Raw genomic sequence first — 19,255 nt, 5'->3', positions numbered from 1 at the left:
TAATTGCAATGTACCCATAGTCAACATTTTCCAGGGGTGCTGGCCAATTGGCTACATTATATTATTCCTGCATTGCTTGTTATTGTTTCTGTATGTCTCTATGAAAAAATATATGTAAGTTCGTTTTCCTGCAAAAATTACATCAATGGATTGATTTACTTCTGTGACTGCCCACTGGTTAGCATGATCCTATAATACCTCCAATCGTTGTTTGGCTAGATGTTGCAGCTGAGAAACCAAGTACAGTAGTGATTTTAACCACTGGGGGCAAAGCTTGGCTCCTTTTAAATTGCAAACAGAATATTGAAAATATGTGAGAAGTAACATGTAAAGTGTATGGAGGACACTGGCTATTCTGTCAGAACCAGAAAATCCCTGCAGCAGCTGCAGTAAGTAAACAATTTGTCCAATCACCAGCTCAAGCAGGAGGTCACAACTGATTGAAGCTGTACCTATTATTATGTACTTAAGAGGCTTCTGCAACAACAAAGAGCAGTACATGAGAACACTGGGAAGCATGAGATGGAAAGGCAGCTGCTTCACCTCCACCCATTGGAATCTCATTGCTAGCCTGGCTACCATTCTCTTCCCTTTTGAAATGGTTACTTAGGAACTCAGCTGTAACGAACAAGTGCTGCCATTTAGCAGGTATCTACACCTTAAGCTTTCAATATGTAAATTTTTGATTGAGAGAGGCTGCTGCAGAAAATCTGGCAGTAACTCAAAGTTATAAGCTTCTATAGGCTATAGAATCATGTTTGAAAAGTGTGTGGGAGTTGGCACTGTCGAGCAATGCATGTCACAAGGACAGATTAGAAAACACACCTTGACTCTGTGCTGACAAGCTGTACATTGCTAGAAAGTTGCTTTCATAAACAAAGGACTGAAGGAAATGGCAAGTAACATCCATCTCCTTTTTCTGGTCCTCCTTTTTTACAGTCTTCCAGCTATCTATTTCTTCAGGTGCTTCTATTTCTAAAACATTCCAGAGTACCAGAGACTAATGACAGAGTTACAGCTAAATTGACTTGCACATCACTAGCAACACCATAGCTAATTCCTCTCCTCTCTCCCCTGACCCCCGCCACCTTTTTTTTTTAAATGAAATTTCCAGGGGGCAAAAAACTGTTAAGCCAAGGGAGGTCAGATTGAGAATGCATATTGGCAATGTTGAGAGTATATCTTGTAAGCAGGGCCGTCCCTAGGGGGTCGTGGGGCCTGGGGCAAATCAGCCTGTATGGGGACCACCTTAACATTTTTTATACAGGTGAAATCTGATTACAGTGAACTTCAAGGGCAGCTGCTGGCCATAGGTTAAATATTGATAGAACCCAGCTGTATAATTAGAAAGTTGTTATATTATATTGTAATTCTTTTTTATAATTATAATGAAGTTCATATAATTAAAAAAACACACCTCACCGATCATGATCAGTGTCGTGCTGCTTACATTCTGAAATCCACCTTCCTGGACTTCCTTGCAGCAAACTCACTTCCCAGGTGCATATGGTCTCACCACCCTCAGTGGATTTTTTAAAAATGTAATTACACATTCGCAACACTGAGAGTCCACGTCTCGGGAACCAAGTGGCTCTTTGGAGGGCCTATATGTGCCCTGGTGCTGGGGAACCCCAGGACCCTCCAGCAGGAAGGAGGGGCTCTAAGATCTGTTTTCTCTGGGGGATGAGAGGGGGAGGGGAGGCGGAAAAGCCGATGGATGGAGGACCCCAGTCCTGGTGGGTGCTGGAGAGAGCAGAGTTGTGGGACCCCAGGTCCTGGTACTATGGGGAGGGGGACTCCAAGGCTGGAGAGCTGAAAGGCAAGGAGGACCCTGAGGCAGGGGGGTGATAAGGGCTGGCCCTGGCCTGGAGGTGGCATTGGAGGACCCCACCCAGTGCTGGAAGAGGGGAGAAAGGGCAGTGGTAGGGGGAGGTGGGAGGCACTGGGGGGACACCAGTGCTGGGCAACGGGCGAGGGATGTTGGAGACTACTGGCTGGCACTCACCTGTGCTAGGGATGAGGGGGCCCCCTGTGCTGGTGGAGGGTCCTGCTGAAAAAGGGAAGGGTCATGGTCAACCTGAGTGTGCATGCCCTGGCATTCATGGTTGGGGGGCACTGGGACCCTGCGGCGGCAGGTGATGCTGGGAGCCGACAGAGCTGAGCGGAGCGGGCTGGGGCCGGGTTGCTCGCTGTTGCTGCTGCAGAGACTGAGCCCGAGCCCAGGGGGCTTCAGGCAAGAAAAAGAAATAATATCCAGGCCGTTGAATGCAGGGCATGGGCCTGACCCCTGCTGCCCGTGCCAGGCCCCCGCTAACCTCCCAGGCCGTCCTGTCCCCCTGCATTCTCCTGAAGCGCAGGGCCTGGGGTGGTTGCCCTGGTCTGTCCTATGGCTGGGATGGCTCTGCTTGTAAGGATAAATAAGCTAACAGGAAGCATGGTTGTTACATAAAGCCAAATCAAGCATTTTACAAAGTAATCATGAAAGCAACAAAGCATGCTCTTGAGAGCATTCTGTGCCAAAAAATTAAAAATGCTGTGCACAATAATATACTTTCCTAGTTGACCTATGTTCCACCTTCAGAGCTTATTAAGGCTTCTAAGCAAGACTTCAGAGGCTAAAGACCAAGGGGCAGATCCTCAGCTGACAAAAATTGTCATAGCCTTGTTGAAGTCATTGATTTTAGATTTTCCCCCAAGGGAACATACAGAACTTAGAATGTTCCTCAACATTTCAAAGACCCACAGGGGCAGGAGCTTTGGTTTGGCAAGGTCTGAGGTGGAGGAGCTCTGTCCTTGTGGAGCTTCTGATTCTTTGGTAGGGGAAACTTGCTCTTTGTGGTCGTTTAGTGGGTTGGAGCTGGGGAAGGTCCTTGTGTTGAAAAGCTATTAAGTTCTACTATTTCAAAGCTTCTGCTCGGAGAGAGCCTAGGAATTCTGCAGAGCTGCTGCCTATTGCAGGGCAATTCTCTTCTGCCCCACAGCTATGTTTTTTTCACCACTTGAGCTACTGCAGACCCCAGTTCTGCTCTCCCAAACACTCCAGCCAGTCATAGTCTCCCATCCTGTGAATCACTAACATAAGAACATAAGAATGGCCGTACTGGGTCAGACCAAAAGTCCATCCAGCCCAGTATCCTGTCTACCGACAGTGGCCAATGCCAGGTGTCCCAGAGGGAGTTCAATCCTTGAGGGGGTCGTTTGGGGATTTAGTTGGGGATTGATCCTGCTTTAAGCAGGGGGTTGGACTAGATGACCTCCTGAGGTCCCTTCCAACCCTGATATTCTATGGCACTTTAAAGACTAACCTAACAGGTAATGATCAAGTGATCTCTCTCCTGCCATCCATCTCCACCCTCTGACAAACAGAGGCTAGGGACACCATTCCTTACCCATCCTGGCTAATAGCTATTAATGGACTTAACCTCCATGAATTTCTCTAGTTCTCTTTTAAACCCTGTTATAGTCCTAGCCTTCACAACCTCCTCAGGCAAGGAGTTCCACAGGTTGACTGTGCGTTGTGTGAATAAGAACTTCCTTTTATTTATTTTAAACCTGCTGCCCATTAATTTCATATGGTGGCCCCTAGTTCTTATATTATGGGAACAAGTAAATAACTTTTCCTTATTCACTTTCTCCATACCATTCATGATTTTATATACCTCTATCATATCCCCCCCTTAGTCTCCTCTTTTCCAAGCTGAAAAGTCCTAGCCTCTTTAATCTCTCCTCATATTGGACCCATTCCAACCCCCTAATCATTTGAGTTGCCCTTCTCTGTACCTTTTCTAATTCCAGTATATCTTTTTTGAGATGAGGAGACCACATCTGTACACAGTATTCAAGTTGTGGGCATACCACAGATTTATATAAAGGCAATACAATATTCTCTGTCTATTCTCTATTCCTTTTTTAATGATTCCTAACATCCTGTTTGCTTTTTTGACTGCCACTGCACACTGCATGGACATCTTCAGAGAACTATCCACGATGACTCCAAGATCTCTTTCCTGATTAGTTGTAGCTAAGTTAGCCCCCATCATATTGTATCTATAGTTGGGGTTTGCAAACTTAGCAAGAAAGGCAAAAATATACTCTGTGCACAGCATATGATTTTTCCAATGGCCATAGTTCAGTCACATCAAAATGAATTTTCACCGGAGTCCATGAAAGTTCTTCCCAGCGAGAGCTCTTTTCTTACCAAATGCCAATTTTCTGTTTCAGCAGATCTTTCTATCCAAAAAAAGATTGCAAGAATGGGTAAAGTATATATATTTTTTAAGTCACCTGGTACTCAAAAATGGCAGAACTGCTTTTGCTCAAACTTTCCCAAAGTATTCACCTTCAAACAGAGAGAAATCTTGGAAAATCTCAGGCTAAAAAATGAAAGTTTCAAAAATATATCAGTGACTGAAACAACCTTAACCACAGCACTCATTCCAGTTTCGACTATAATTATTATTTATATATTACATCTGCAAGCATCAAAGCCTTTTATAGACCTATAGACTCAAGGTACTCTGGAATTGCAGCCAAGTCTGTGGTAGAACATGGAACCTGTTATAACAGTATGTTATATTAAATGTTCCATCCATGGATATTTTATAGACATATTATTATTTTATGCACATTTCTCTATAGGTATATAATGTAATTAGAACTGAAAGCCCCAATTACACTGAATTGAAAAGGTTGCTTACTAATTGACAATAGACCTCAGCTAAGCAGCAACAAAAGAAGTGCTTAGTTTGGCAACCTTTGTTTAAAGAGTTCTTTGAAAAAAAGCCTTTAAGAATGCTATGAATAGAGATTGAACAAACCTTTAATCCTCTTCAGGTCACACATGTGGTAAAGTGAATAATAGTATGGGGTCTTTTTCACCTTTTAGTTCTGCTAACCAGTAACATAACTTGAAATGAGATAAGTACAAAGGCTGAGGAAAGGTGGTGGTGTTTTTTTTTTTTTAACCTAAACTTCTGAGGTTCTAGCTTGTTTACTTTGCTGCAATAAACCCACAAATGCATTTCTCACAGGAGAGATGAAGAAAATAGTTAATATTTACAATTCCACTCATAATGTGTTGAGACTCTACAAGGTATTTTTCTCCTTCTTCACTTCAAATGAGTTTAGAACCTTAGCGCCCTCTCTCCCCTCCTTCCCAATGCTCCAGTTCCATTGTGGGTATCAGTGTGAAAATCTTTACATCATGCTACAGTCCCTTTTTCCTATTCAACACTACACTGCACACGATAATTAAACCTTGGGGGCTTGGAGATTTTGGACTAAAGCTTAAATAAATGTAGTAGTGAGGCCTCTTCCCCCTCTATCTCCCACCACTTGCTGTGGGGATTTTCTTTAGTTACACATGGCTTCACAGGTAAACAAGCTTGAAAAAAAAAAATCACAGGCGGGAATTGAATTAGCACCTTAGTGTTGCTTGTAATGAACCAGTTTGCTTAATTAGATGATCATAAAAGTATAACATTCTAAAACATCATGGGCCGCCCAATCTTGTAGTCCTTATTCAAGCAAAATACCCAGAGATTTAAATTGGAGTTTCTGCTGGAGTAATTTAAAACCAGAATGGTAGGGTTCAAAATGGAGCCTTTAACCCCCACTAAGATTTATTCTTTATCAAATAAATGAAACAAAGTATAGGTTTTTTTCTAAATAATAATAACTTTGTGAGATATGTAGGACTTGATTCTGCATATCATCTTTGTTCAGCAAAGCACTTAAGAAGTGCTTAATTTTAAACACCTCCTCACATCCCAGTGACTGTTAAGTAAAGCAAGTTCTTAAGTCCCTTGCTGAATCAGAGCCAAATGATTCAAAACTACTAGTCACAGGGCAAAACTGGTGGCAGCTTTGCAAAGCCTCATAAAATGGCTTTTGCTTTTATAAAACCAAGCCCCCAACGAAGAGTTTCATTGATTTAGTCGCAGTGTATCCAAACCACTTGAGTTTGGGTAGGTTCAGAAAACATGAGCCAGTTTGGGTCTGTTTTTTAGTTCATTTATACAGGTCTGTCTCATCTTACGCTGGGGTTACGTTCCGCAGTCAGCGCCTAATGCGAAAATCGCCTATAGTCAAAATTACATTGAGTGTAATGACGGGCGGAATCACCCACACTACAGAAACAGTATTTAAATTGTTATTTTTCTCTTTTTTGTTTGTTTGTTTTTGCCGACCGCGTAAAGCTGAAATCGCACATGTTAAATGCGCCTAAGATGCGACAGACCTGTAGTGACACTGTCACTTGCATTAGAAAATCACTATAGGGAGCAGTGAAACTGATTTACTCAATGGGGGTGGCCTGCTAATGGGCGGAGGAGTAGAATTGTGCTGAGTTCAGTGAAGGGGTTCTTAGAGGGCAGTCACAGGAAGTTGCATGATAATTGTGGTCTCTTATAGCAGTTTCACAAGGCAAACAAGAGCCAGGTGGTTTTGCAAAACCTCATTCGTCAAGATTTGGTTTTGTAAACTAAGGGTGGTTTGGATCCAAGGGTCATTTATCAAAATGATCAAAGTCTGAGCTGGGTGGTGGGAAGGGTTGGATAAATGGTTCTGTCTTTGGCCCATCTCTTGTCACAGAAACATCAGATTTATTTGAGCATAAGCTTTCGTAGGCTAAAGTTTTAGCCCACGAAAGCTTATGCTCAGATAAATTTGTTAGTCTCTAAGGTGCCACAAGTACTCCTGTCCTTTTTGCTGATTCACTCTAACATGGCTACCACTCTGAAACCAGAAACATCAGAGTTACTCTATGAATATAATGTGAATCACTGAATCTACAGTTACTTTGTTTTGTTCTGCATGAAGCATATAGAACCTGATGCAATCTACACTGAAGTCAATTGGAATTTTTTCCATTGACCTCAATGAGAGCAGTAGCAGACCCTATCGCACCTGCTTCAGGGTTTAAGCCAATCTCTAACTATTAGGGGTTAGGATATGCCACATCAGCCTGCTGAGAAGTTTCTTGCTTCTTCTACTGAAGTCTCTGGTGCTGGCCATAGTCAGAGACAGGGTATCGGACTACCCTGATCTTTGGTCTGATCCAGCCTGGCAATATGTTCCTATGTTCTGATTTCTGCTAATAATAGGAGTAACATGCTGCCCATGGGAAAAAATGAAAATGTCAAATATGTTCAAGGAATATATGTTCAATATGTTCAATATAAAAGGGGCCACATCTCCCAAAAGCCAAGTGGTAGGATAAGTGTGAAAGTCTTAAACAGATTACGCAGCTGGAGCTGGACAATATAGTGTAGATCTTTAAGGAGTATGACTACCATTTTCACACAGCAAGCTAGGCACTTAGAGTAAAAATGTTAAGGAATATCATTTATTATTTTGCCACCATTAGCCTGAAAAGTTGCTATTTTGAAAAACAAAGGACATACAAGTAGTAATTGTGTCAGTGCAGTGGACAAAATAAAATGACCAGCCCTCCAAGAAAAATGACAGGCTTGTTAATGATAATTTATAGGACTAACAAACTTTTTTTAAGGGAAAAATGACACTCCTCTGCTTCAGTCCATGGGCAGCAGAGCAATGATTAGTGAAATTGCATTTACCTGCTTTCCCATCGCCTGGTGAACATTGATGCTTGAAAAGTTGCCTCTATTTGGACTAATTTGAAAGAAAATACCTAAACATTGTGGATACATTGTGGATATAGTGCATTGTGAACACAGTGCATTTGTTTTTATAAAATTATAGCTCCTTTGTCTAATACTGATAGTATCATAATGCTGAATAATGATAGCCATATTTCCCTCCATATTGAAAATTCCATACATCTTCCTGTGTGTCTTCACTCTCTAACTCTCTGGTTTCCAACACTCTTAGTATCCTAATGTCCTATAAAGGTTAATGATTTTTTCTTTACAAAACCACTATTAAATAAGGAAGTTGTATCATCCCCATATTACAGATGGAGAGCTAAGTGCAGAGATTGTGACTTGCCCAAAGTCACTCCAGAAGGCCCTGGCACAGCAAGGAATCGAATCTGGTTACTCTCAATCCAGTGCCCTAACTACAAAACCATCCTTTCTTTCCTAATAGAAAACAAAACAAGTCTTTGGGGTGGTCTACACTGGGGGGGGGGGGAAATCGATCCAAGATACGCGAGTCGAAGTATCTTGGATCGAATTACCTGGGGTCCACATGGCACGGGATCGACGGCCGCGGCTCCCCCGTTGACTGCGCTACCGCCGCTCGCTCTGGTGGAGTTCCGGAGTCGACAGTGAGCGCGTTCGGGGATCGATATATCACATCTTAACGAGACGCGATATATCGATCCCGGATCAATCGATTGCTACCTGCCGATACGGCGGGTAGTGAAGACGTACCCTTAGATGCATCTTGATTAGAGAGCAGCTCATTACTTGCAATCTATCCATGGTCATTTCCTTGCACTATCTTACATCCAAGAGTCAGACTGGAGGGCAGCGGGGAAGATGGTGGTGCTCCTCATTAAGCTCTGACCATTTGAGTTGTCACAGTGATATGCAGCACACACTAGATCGTGCAAAGGTTTAAAATATGTTTGTGCATGCAAGCTAAGCTCCACTGAGCAGCTTGATCTTGGTTCCACCTTAGTGGGGCTTGAATTTTCCCATAGTCTCTGCTAGAATTGGGCTTGAATCCTTCTTGAGAGGGAGTGGGGAAGTGGTGGCATCTCCCAAACATCACCCTTGCTGATATTAAAATGTGATATCACTCTCAGCAATTGTGAAGAGCTGTGATCCTCTTTGTTATATGAGGAATGAAATAGATAATAATGTTGGCATTTACATCATTATTACTAGACATCAGAGTTCACACCTCACTGATATGAATGAAGCACTTCCCACCTCTCAAAGCTATTGTTCCAGGCTCTCTGCAGACCCAAATAGACATTTCCTCAACTTTTTATACTTTGGTTCACATTTGAGGTTTCCTGTGCAACACTAACAACTAAACATTGTTTTAAACAATGATAGTTCAGATTCTACACAGAGATGCCCGTATGTTGTACCACCCCGTACTGGGCCCTATCTATATCTTTTCTGATATCCCAGTTTGTCTTCTATTTTTCTGATTAGTGTGCTTTTGCTTAAGGTAGTTCAGGAGAATGTGAAGGAGAGATGATGATGGAGGAGGTTCCTATGTGGCCTATATGACTGCCAGTCTGTTAGCCTCCTTCTTTCTGGTAAATTACTGGAGGGGAGTTAGGTAGGCTTACAGAAGAGAATGAGATTATAGCTAACAGAATTATTCATAAACTATTTCTCCTTGTTCATCAGTGAAATCAAAATTACAATGTCATGCCAAATATTTCCATCCTGTAAGATATTTACAGATTTATTTAGCAAGATATTTACAAATAGGTTCCAATAGTCAGTCTGATTTTTTTCTGATGTGTGCACAGAATTACATGCACAATTATCCCTGCTCTGCACTCAGATTTGTCAACTGTACATGCAAATGACCAATGATGCACACATATCTGTAAAGCAGGCACTCACCAGGGTTATTAGTTATTGATCTGACTGGCAGTATTTGTTTCTGCTGATCAATAATGAAACCATTCACAAGTTCATTAAGACAGTTGTATTCATGTATTGGTTTAAATCATTTATTTTCATTATTTTGAGAGGTCAATACTTTATTTAGAATAATTCATTTCTAGGTACTTGATGGCTTAGCAGTGAGCATATAGCTTTGAAAGAGGACAGGCAGTTGCTTAGCTAGACTTTTCTCTTAAAGAAACAAACTTTTTATCTCCAGGAAGACAGCTAATTTAGCTCTCACCACCTTTGCTTCCACTCCCAAGTACCCTCTTATCTTGGTAATCAGGATGCAGGAATTCACAATCTATCCCTCTTTATAGCTCTCTTTCAGTAGTGTTACTGTTTGAACTTCATACCACTGGATAAAAGAGCTACCACACCAGCTCAGGAAGCAGTTTTAAGTATGAAGTAAATATTCAAGTTACTTAACAGCCCATATATGAACTCAATTACATCCTTCATCTCTCAAGATATGAATAAAAAAAAGTCTTGGCTTTGATCTAGAATTAAGCAATCAGCCTACCATGGAATTTTATTAGTTGCAATGATTAGTGGCTAACACAATAATGAATATGGAGTGGGGACGCTTTAAAATCCTGTGCCAGGTCAGGACATATTTCTTGCACATTTTACTTGAATTACATACCAGAAGCTTAGATTTTTTTTATCTGAAAGGTACAGTGGGGATATACTAAGATATTTCATTAAATAGGTTTGGAAAGGTATTTGAAAAAAAGTACACACCTTGACTCTTCAGTTAGAAACTTTAGCCTGTTTATTTTAATCCAGATTTTAAAATTAAGTGGCAGCAAAAGTTACAGTATTCGTGTACCAGAATCTTAAAGCAGATGTTTACATTTAAAAAGAAATACAAGTAGGCATCAGAAGTTCTCTTCACTACAAACACTCTTCATATGTTCCCATGTAGAATGTAATGTCTGTATAACAACTTCTCAAATGTCCAAATTCCCTCCTATTCACATACTATAGAACAGATGTTATCCTGCTTTTTATTACTTTAATTTATGAGCCATACATATGCTGCATTATGGAACTAAAGCGATAAAAATGTTTACTTATACTTGGACTCTATTTCTGTATCTTTAAAATATTTTCCTACTCTTGTTGAATTGGGTTATTTTCCTCACAGTTAAAGTTCATATTTTGTATTTGGAGGTTAAAATATAGCTGATCAAAACCAGTTCACATATACAAAGAACCAAGTTAGAGCAAGAATCGTGCAGCCTCACAAATATTCAAGATCCATAAAAATGGCCATGTTAGGAAGAGACTTCTTTTTAAATGATCTAGTTAAACAAAATGCAATTATGGCTAACAAGGCAACAAAATATCCCCTCATGGGGTTCATAAATACACCCATGGGAACTCTGAATTAAGGGGAAGAAACCAGTGTAACTCTAATTGTGTCTTAACTTGACCATTTAAACATCCAACCTTCTCCAAAATAAATTAGTCCAGGGGCCAGTTCCTGCTTGTTTTATGTCTGAAAACCCCAACTGAAGTCAATGGGAGTTTTCCATGAGTAAGGCAAGGAATTTGGCTTAGTGTTTTTATAGTGCATTGAAAATATAAATTATGAGCCAAATTCTTCCATACTTACTTATGTTGAGAAATACCTTATTCCTCATGTAATCCCACTGATATCATTAGAACACTAAAATAAGATGCTCAGCATGAGTGAATTTTGCAGAATATAACCCTATATAATTCTAAGCATAATTAATTATTACTGAAGTGGCTTTTATAGAAATCACATCTCCACATGTCTGGACTACTTTTTTTTTTAATAATTTGACTTGTATGTGTGAAATGTTCTGGGATACACACATAATCTGGTGTCCATTTCTTTGTCTAGTCAAAAGGTTATTTCATCTTTAAACATTAGCCCATGCATATTATTTTAATTTAAGCAAGTAACTGCTTTACTTAGAACTGTAATAATTCCACATCCTTCTCAGATACTGAGCTAAATTTACCGTAATGTCTACTCAGGCTACTGCTAACATGGACCATAGTGGAGGGCCCCAGCAATGGAAAGCCCACCAAGGGAGGAGGGTGGTGTGACAGAACCGATACATGTGCTCCCTTTGACTCTGAGAGGGGAGAGGAAGCAAACCAGACGCAAAAGTAGGGAGTGCTGACTGGAAAGGGGCATGGCCAGGATGGCCGAGGGATGTGTTGATTCTGTAGATGTCCTGTGCAGCCCACATTATCAGGGCAGGAGGGATGGTCTACTAGACAGGGTGCTAGACTGAGACTCAAGAGAGCTGGGACTAACTCTCAGCTTCTTCATCTCAGACTTCCTGCATGACTTTAAGCAATTCACTTAATCTATTGTTTGCTTCAGTTCCCCAGCTGTAAAATGGGGATACTGCTTCCCTACTCACAGGAGTGTTGTGAAGCTATAAATCCACTAATGCTTGTGAGGTGCTCAGATACTCTGGGAATGACAGCCATAGAAATACCTAGATAAAGATTAAGGAGCCCTGATGGGAAGTAAAGTTGGCTTCCACTGGCAGGAGGCATGGATGAGGATAACATGCTTTCCTCTGGGTTTATCCCCTTCGGAGCAGGGGGACTCATAATTTATAAGTTACACCTGCCTATGCCTGAACCAGTGAACCTGTTTTCACAGTACAACCCTATCTCCAGCAGTTCAGTCACACCCTTCATATCAGCCCCAGATGTGCGCCTTGCATTTCAGCGTGACCTGACTCTTATATGAAAGGTACAATAAGACTCTGGTTGGATTAGTCAATTCCAATTCCCGCTCCAAAGAGCATCCACCAGGGAGTTCAGTGCAAACATTGGAAAGGAAATCTTTCATAGTTTGCTCGACAATTGCCAAAGGTGGAATCATCCACTTGCAGTCAAAAAAAAGTATGTGTCTGATTTCTTGCACACATATATACACCCACACCCACACAAGTACTATATGTAAAAACTTAGATACTAGACTCATTGTGTACACAGTGGGCCATAAGAAGCCACTGATGGAAAATAATGGAGATTTCTGCTTGAAAACTGATGACACAATAGGCTCATTATAATTATTTCTTTAAGCTATGTACTGTATGGCAACATCAATCATATGAAGCATTATGCAAAGGGTTAGGCCAAACCCTGCCTTCATTTACACCTGTATAACCATACCCATATCTTCATTTGGGTGGCATGGGTAAAGATCAGGAATGAATTTGGCTTTATATATGTTTAATCTACACTGAAATCTGTCCATCTCTCTGTGGGATTTCTAAGGTACCTTCCCACTGCTATGGTATCTAAATGCAGTATACTCAAATCATTTAGCGCAGATGTGTATAACTCCAATAATAGTCTCATAACTCTTCCATGCCATGATTCCTAGATTTATTTCCTTTGTCTTCTCTCTTCGTTTTCTTTTTCTGACCCTTTCTCCGCTTCGCCTTTCTCACTGATGCCATATGAGAGTGGTCATGTGAAAAGTTTTTAGGGGAAAGGTAGGTCTCATGTTCAATTTGAATATGATATATCTGGCATATAGTTGTCTTAAATAGATACTGTGGCTGGAGCTATAGGTTATCTAGTTCCATTCAAAATTGACTTGTGAGGGTTGAAGAGAAGGGTAGCGCTGAGGGGAGCCTAAAACTATCAGCACTAGTTGCTAGCCTAAAACTATCAGCACTAGTTGATGGGAAACTTACAAACTTAAAACTATCACACACAGATGGGAAACTTACAAAATACACACATATTCTCAAAAGTTGACTTCATTTTTATTGCTCTCAATACCTCTCTAGGTGCTGCTTAAGGCAAATGAATCAATTTTAATTTAAGGTTACCCTGACTAGGGGAGCATATGCCACTTGCTGGGACTTGTACATTAGTGGGCTTTGCAGGTAAATATAATTTTGCTGAAACATTCTTGAAATAATAGACTTGAGGAGGCTGGATTGACTTTAGAGATTAATCACTGGGCATTTGACTCTCTAATTCACAAAATAAGCCCCAAACCAGCGTTTAATTCTTGAACTCAATTTAGCATTTCATTTTGTTCCCCACCACATCCCTCCTCTAAAATAAACAGAATTTTGTTTGTTGTGCCTATGGGCCTGTTCTCCCCACACAGGATATGAGTAACTCACTATGCTTATTCTGTGTGTGTGTGTGTGCGCAACTCCCATTGAAATCATATAGTCCCACAATCACACACAGAGGATATGAATTGTAAACACACACACACACACACACATATGAATAACTCCCATTGCAGTCACACATATACACAGGAAACGCAAATTATTTCCATGGAAGTTATGCTGCTGCATTCTGTGGGTGAGTGAGTTGGCAGGGGGTGGATAGGAAGGAGCATATAGTCTTAGAGAATTGAGCCCTGAAGCGTACACAAGCAGAATGAGAGAGAAGGGGGCAGGGAGAAGTGAGAGTAAGCTTTTCAAATATACAAAGGGTGAACCACCCATTAAAAAACAAATTGGCTCCCTCAACCCCATATAAGCTTAGCCTGCCTGGAAGCAGGGCTCATGTACTCTATGGACATGGACACTGATTTGTCAGAACTGCTGTGTATTTTGAGAGGCCGGGGGGAAAAATAATTTAAACCACATTGGCATTTGGGACATATTTACATCTGAGATCCCAAGCATCTTATTAAAAATATACTTTCCCAAACATTACATTATTATTTTTAAAACATTCATTTCTCTTGTGCACATTTTTCATTCCCTTGTTCTTTATTTTTTCTTTCGTGTGAAAAGAAGCAAGTGGTGTACAATACATTTGGTGAGGCATAGGGCAGAGACTGCAAGATACTGCTGAATGCACACTATATTATTTAGCCACTCAGTTTCCCCTGTGTGCCACCATTTCATTGCTGCTCTGAGAATGCAGCAAAATGGAGACTAATAGAAACAAAGATTCTATAGACAGTACATACTAGTTTGGGCTCATGTGAAACTGATCTTTCATGGGTAATAAATTAGCCTTGACCTATGAGCACATTTGACTTTTGCTCCCATCTGCAAGCTTATCTTAAACCCACATGCAGGTCACAGTGTGACTATTGAGTCTTCACAATATAGATATTTTTAATGTGGCTTGTTGTGCACTGCTTACCTTCCCTGTTCTCAAAAAACATCCTCCATAGCAATATTTCTTCATGAAGCAAATATTCTTCCCTGCCCAATGTAAGGACAGAATCCTTGCTTGCAGTGATGGATACAAAAGGCATGTGAAATTATTCAATTTTTATGAGAATACAGCATGTGTGAAAATCCTTGGCCCTAATGAAGATAAAACAGAAAAATCCAGAAAAAAATATGTACTCAGAGCCAGATTTTCAGCCATTGTAAATGGGCACAGCTCCACTGAAGTCAGTGATACTGCACCCATTTGCACTGGTTGTGGATCTGGCCCATATCATACTATGCATAAAGGGTTTGATTCTGCCACCCTTATTCATGTTGAGTATTAACTAAAACCACAATTAGTCCCATTGTTTGTAGGAAGTTAAAAGAACATTAAAATAAAGATAAAGAATTTACTTTGCCTTTATTCAGATTTAAATTAGCTGAGCATAAGTATGTACACAATTTGGATGCACATGCAGTATGACAGGATGGGCTTTCTTTGCACTCTATGCAGCCATGTGTTTTAATACTTCAGTGCTCATTCACACTATTTTGAAAAGCTGCATGAACCCAGTAACCAAGCAAGCAAAAACTCTTAGAGCTGAATCACCAGCAGACAACGATTACCTCATATTCATGTATTTTTTCACAATGCCTGTAACTTATGCAAGAAGATTATTTTAAACATATCATGCAGACAATATTATTATAGACTCACTATTGCCACTCTTACTGTGTCGAGTAGTACCTTATGCTGTGACTAGTCCTATTGCTTTCATTCCATTTACCAAAAGAATGGGTAAAAGAGACTCCCAAAAAATTAAACAAAATGGAATGTAGTGAAGAGTCAATTATTGGAACTCAATAAAACCAGAGATTTTCCCCCCCTCCCCAAAACTAATGCCTCATTTTAATCCACACAAACATTTTAAAATGTGTTTAGGTATATAAGGTGTATTTTTTTTTTTTTTTTACTGTGAGATAACTAATGCATGATGCTGTAAAGTCCTAGAGGAGACAAAGCACCTGCAGTTTTTACCACGAGGTATTTTGGCAAGTCAGCACTGTACCCCCGCATGTGGCTGACCTCGCTTAGTTTACCTTGCGGTACAACTACAGGGCCTTGTCTCCACCAGGATTTTACTGTGGGATAAGTAATGCACGTTTGTTGCTCTGTGGTAAAAACATATATTTTTGGCTGTGAGGACAAAGCCTTAGATAAAGAAGGGCTGCTTTCAATCATGCATAAAATAATACCTTAAAGCATCTATCGTATTCTCTGTCAGGCTTCTAAGATCCCCCCTACTCCTCCCTGCAGAGAAAGTGTCTTTGTGACAATAGAATGAAGCTTTTTATTTAAATCAGGTGGCCAGCGGTTCATGCACATCTGCTTTGTAGTGGACTGGGGCCAGGTCTACATTAAAAACTTTTGCCAGTATAGTAAGGTTGATTGGGGTTGTGATTTTTATGATATTTTTATACTGGCAAAAGTCCTAGTGTAAATGCAGTTATACCAGCAAAAATGTGCTTTTGCTGGTATAGCTTATGTCATTAGGGAGACCTGATGTAAGCTATAGTGCCAAAAGCACTCTTTTGCTGGTATGAACTGCATCTATGTTAAGAGGGTTTGCCAGCACAACTTTTCCAGTATAGACTGGGCCTGGGAAAACACTTCATAGTTTTTATAGGAGAGCTGTGTTGGAAAGGGTCTCAACGGACCTAATGCCCAAATAGTAATACTAAGTTTTAACAGATTGGATCCTTGTTCCTTTAAATTCATTCTTTTCATACTATGTTATTCTACCGTACACTGTCGCACGCTCTCTCTCTTTCAGCCTGATTCAAAGCCTGTTAAAGTTTATGGCAGGACTCCCATTGACTACTATGAGAAATGGTTATGGCACACATCTGTGCGCTTTCTCTCTATGTAAAGCCACTAATTAAAAAATCTGCAACCATAACATGTTGATTCCATCACAGAACAATATCTGCAGTCACTAATGGTAATGCCTGTATGGCAAAGAGATAGATGCCTTAAGAATACCTAAAATACATAATTATACAATTGCTCTAGTAATCATATAGTGGCAAAAATAAACCATCATTTAAGCATATGTTAGCCAGCTAACACCTAGTCTTTCATCCTTGTTCCTATGGATAACAATACAGTTCAGTTTCCAATTCATTCAAAATACCTTATTAGCATAGAAAGCTGTACAAGTGTGAAAAGGACAGACGTCTTGTGACTTTGGCAGAGGTAGATGCTATATGATACGTGAAGCATCACCCCTGGATGGGGCTTGACAGAGTTGTTTTACATTTATTCCCTATGTCCATTTGTCATTAGTGTCCATTCCTGATTCAATGGTAGAATACAACATAACGAGGCTAGAGTGGACTGGTTTCACTCATACTGTACATTATAGCTTATACAGGAACTGTCAAGGCTGATTCCTCACTCTGGCACTTCGAGTGCAGAAGGTGGGGGCCTGCAAGGATTCTAAAAATTAATATTGGCCACTCCAGGCTTGTATTAAATTCCCCAGGTTACAGCTTTTCTCTGACCTTGGCTTGGTAAAGGCTGCCACCACCAAAGTGTAAAAAACCCCTTGAAACCCAGGAAGGCGCACTTGGGAATTCCTTCCTGTGGTGTACCCTCAAGCCCTTTCACCCCCCTTCTGGGGAAGAGCTGAGAAATAAAACAAAGGAAATCAGCTGTTGCCACCAGCTAATTAAACAACATATGCACAAACCTCTTAGAACACACACAAAAAATCTATCCTATTCTTAAAAAAGGTAAATTTTAATTACAAACAAAAAGAAAGAAAATACATCTGGAACTTAGGTTATTGCTAGATTTAGAAAGAGCAAATATAATAATTAAGCATCAAGAATGGTTTTCATGAGGTCCAGCTTAATGGTTACAAGCAAAACAAAAGCATTTGGGGGTTAGCACCGAGGAGTCCACAAGCCAATAAGAAATAAAAGAAATAACCCTAATCACGTCTTCATAGACATTTCCTGATTTACTTACATATCTGAGGTTTCAGATAAGCAATTCCTAGGTATGATTTGATGATGTTTCATACCTGGTTTAGCTTCTTACAGCATTGCTGCTCTGTGTCTCCTCTCTCCAGAGAACGACAGAGAGACAAAGGGAAAGTTTTTTCCCAATTTTAAAAAGTTCCAGCCCTCCCATTGGCTCTTTTGGTCAGGTGCCCACTCCCTTCTTTTTACCTATGGGCTTTTTTAAGCCTTTACAGGTAAAGCAAGTAGAGAACAACTACTAACAGGGATTTTATAGCTAACTGGCTGGCTGGATGTCCATAAAAGGGAGCTACCTCCCCCCCCCCCCACCGCCGTCATTTGTCACAGGAACAAATCCTGTTCACCATACACAAGTACTCCCTTTATAACGGTTTGGAAGTTACTGACAGCCATTTTCTATCTGTTGGCATTATTGTGGCTAATATGAAATGAGCTATTATGGGTCTCGTCTAATTCCTAGAGGATAGCCATCCATATCACAAAAATACAAAATCACAGATATCACCCATGTTGGCAGTTTCAGCAGAGGCCAATCATTGAAATGTCTTCTGAGTTGAACTACCCCTCCCATCGTAGCTTGATTGTTCCACTGCTTAGGGGGGAAAAGCATGACAATATTCTATCATGGGGATAATCATACTGACCTCCCTCACAGAGGTTTTGTGAGGCTTCATTAATTGCACTCTCCCCATAATTCTCATTGAGTAGAATCAGGTGCCACAGACCTTACTGAGCATAACTTGTTCTTTAAATGGACTGCTCTTCAACCCCAACCTGATGGATACATTTGGGCTCGTGATGAAGTGTAAGCCAAGTGGATCAATGTCAGCAAGGGCATTGGAGACGTTGTTTCTCAGAGTCTACAAATCTTAGGGAGTAGTTTTCTGCCATTCTGTTCTCCACATGCAGAGGGTCCATACAAGGCATGTGTCCCACATATAGTATGTCTACATTGCAATTAAAAACCCACAGCTGGCCTATGCCAGCTGACTCAGGCTTGTGGGCCGCAGGCCAAGGGGCTGTTTAATTGCAGTGTAGGCTTTTAGGCTTGAGGGAAGAGGAAGAGCAGGGGGCAGTCCTCAGGCAGAAGAGGAGGAGCAGGGGGTGGGACCACAGTTTTGTTGCCAGTTGCTCCCCCCACTTCTACACAGGTTATGGTGCTCCTGTCACTTCCTCCCTTAGTCATCTCTTTTCCAAGCTGAGAAGTCCCAATCTTTTTAACCTCTCCTCATGCAGACACTGTTCTATATCCCAATCATATTTGTTGCCCTTCTCTGTACCTTTTCCAATTTCAATATATCTTTTTTGAGATAGGGTGACCAGATCTGTACTCAGTATTCAAGATGTGGGCATACCATGGATGTATATAGAGGAATTATGATATTTTCTGTCTTGTTATCTATCCCTTTCCTAATGGTTCCTAACATTCTATTGGCTTTTTTGACTGCCACTGCACATTAAGCAGATGTTTTCAGAGAACATCTTTGACCTCATCTTTACTAA

This window comes from Chrysemys picta, chromosome 3 (genome assembly GCF_011386835.1).
Source record: "Chrysemys picta bellii isolate R12L10 chromosome 3, ASM1138683v2, whole genome shotgun sequence".
NCBI lineage: Eukaryota > Metazoa > Chordata > Testudines > Emydidae > Chrysemys > Chrysemys picta.
This window is presented reverse-complemented; position numbering follows the sequence as displayed.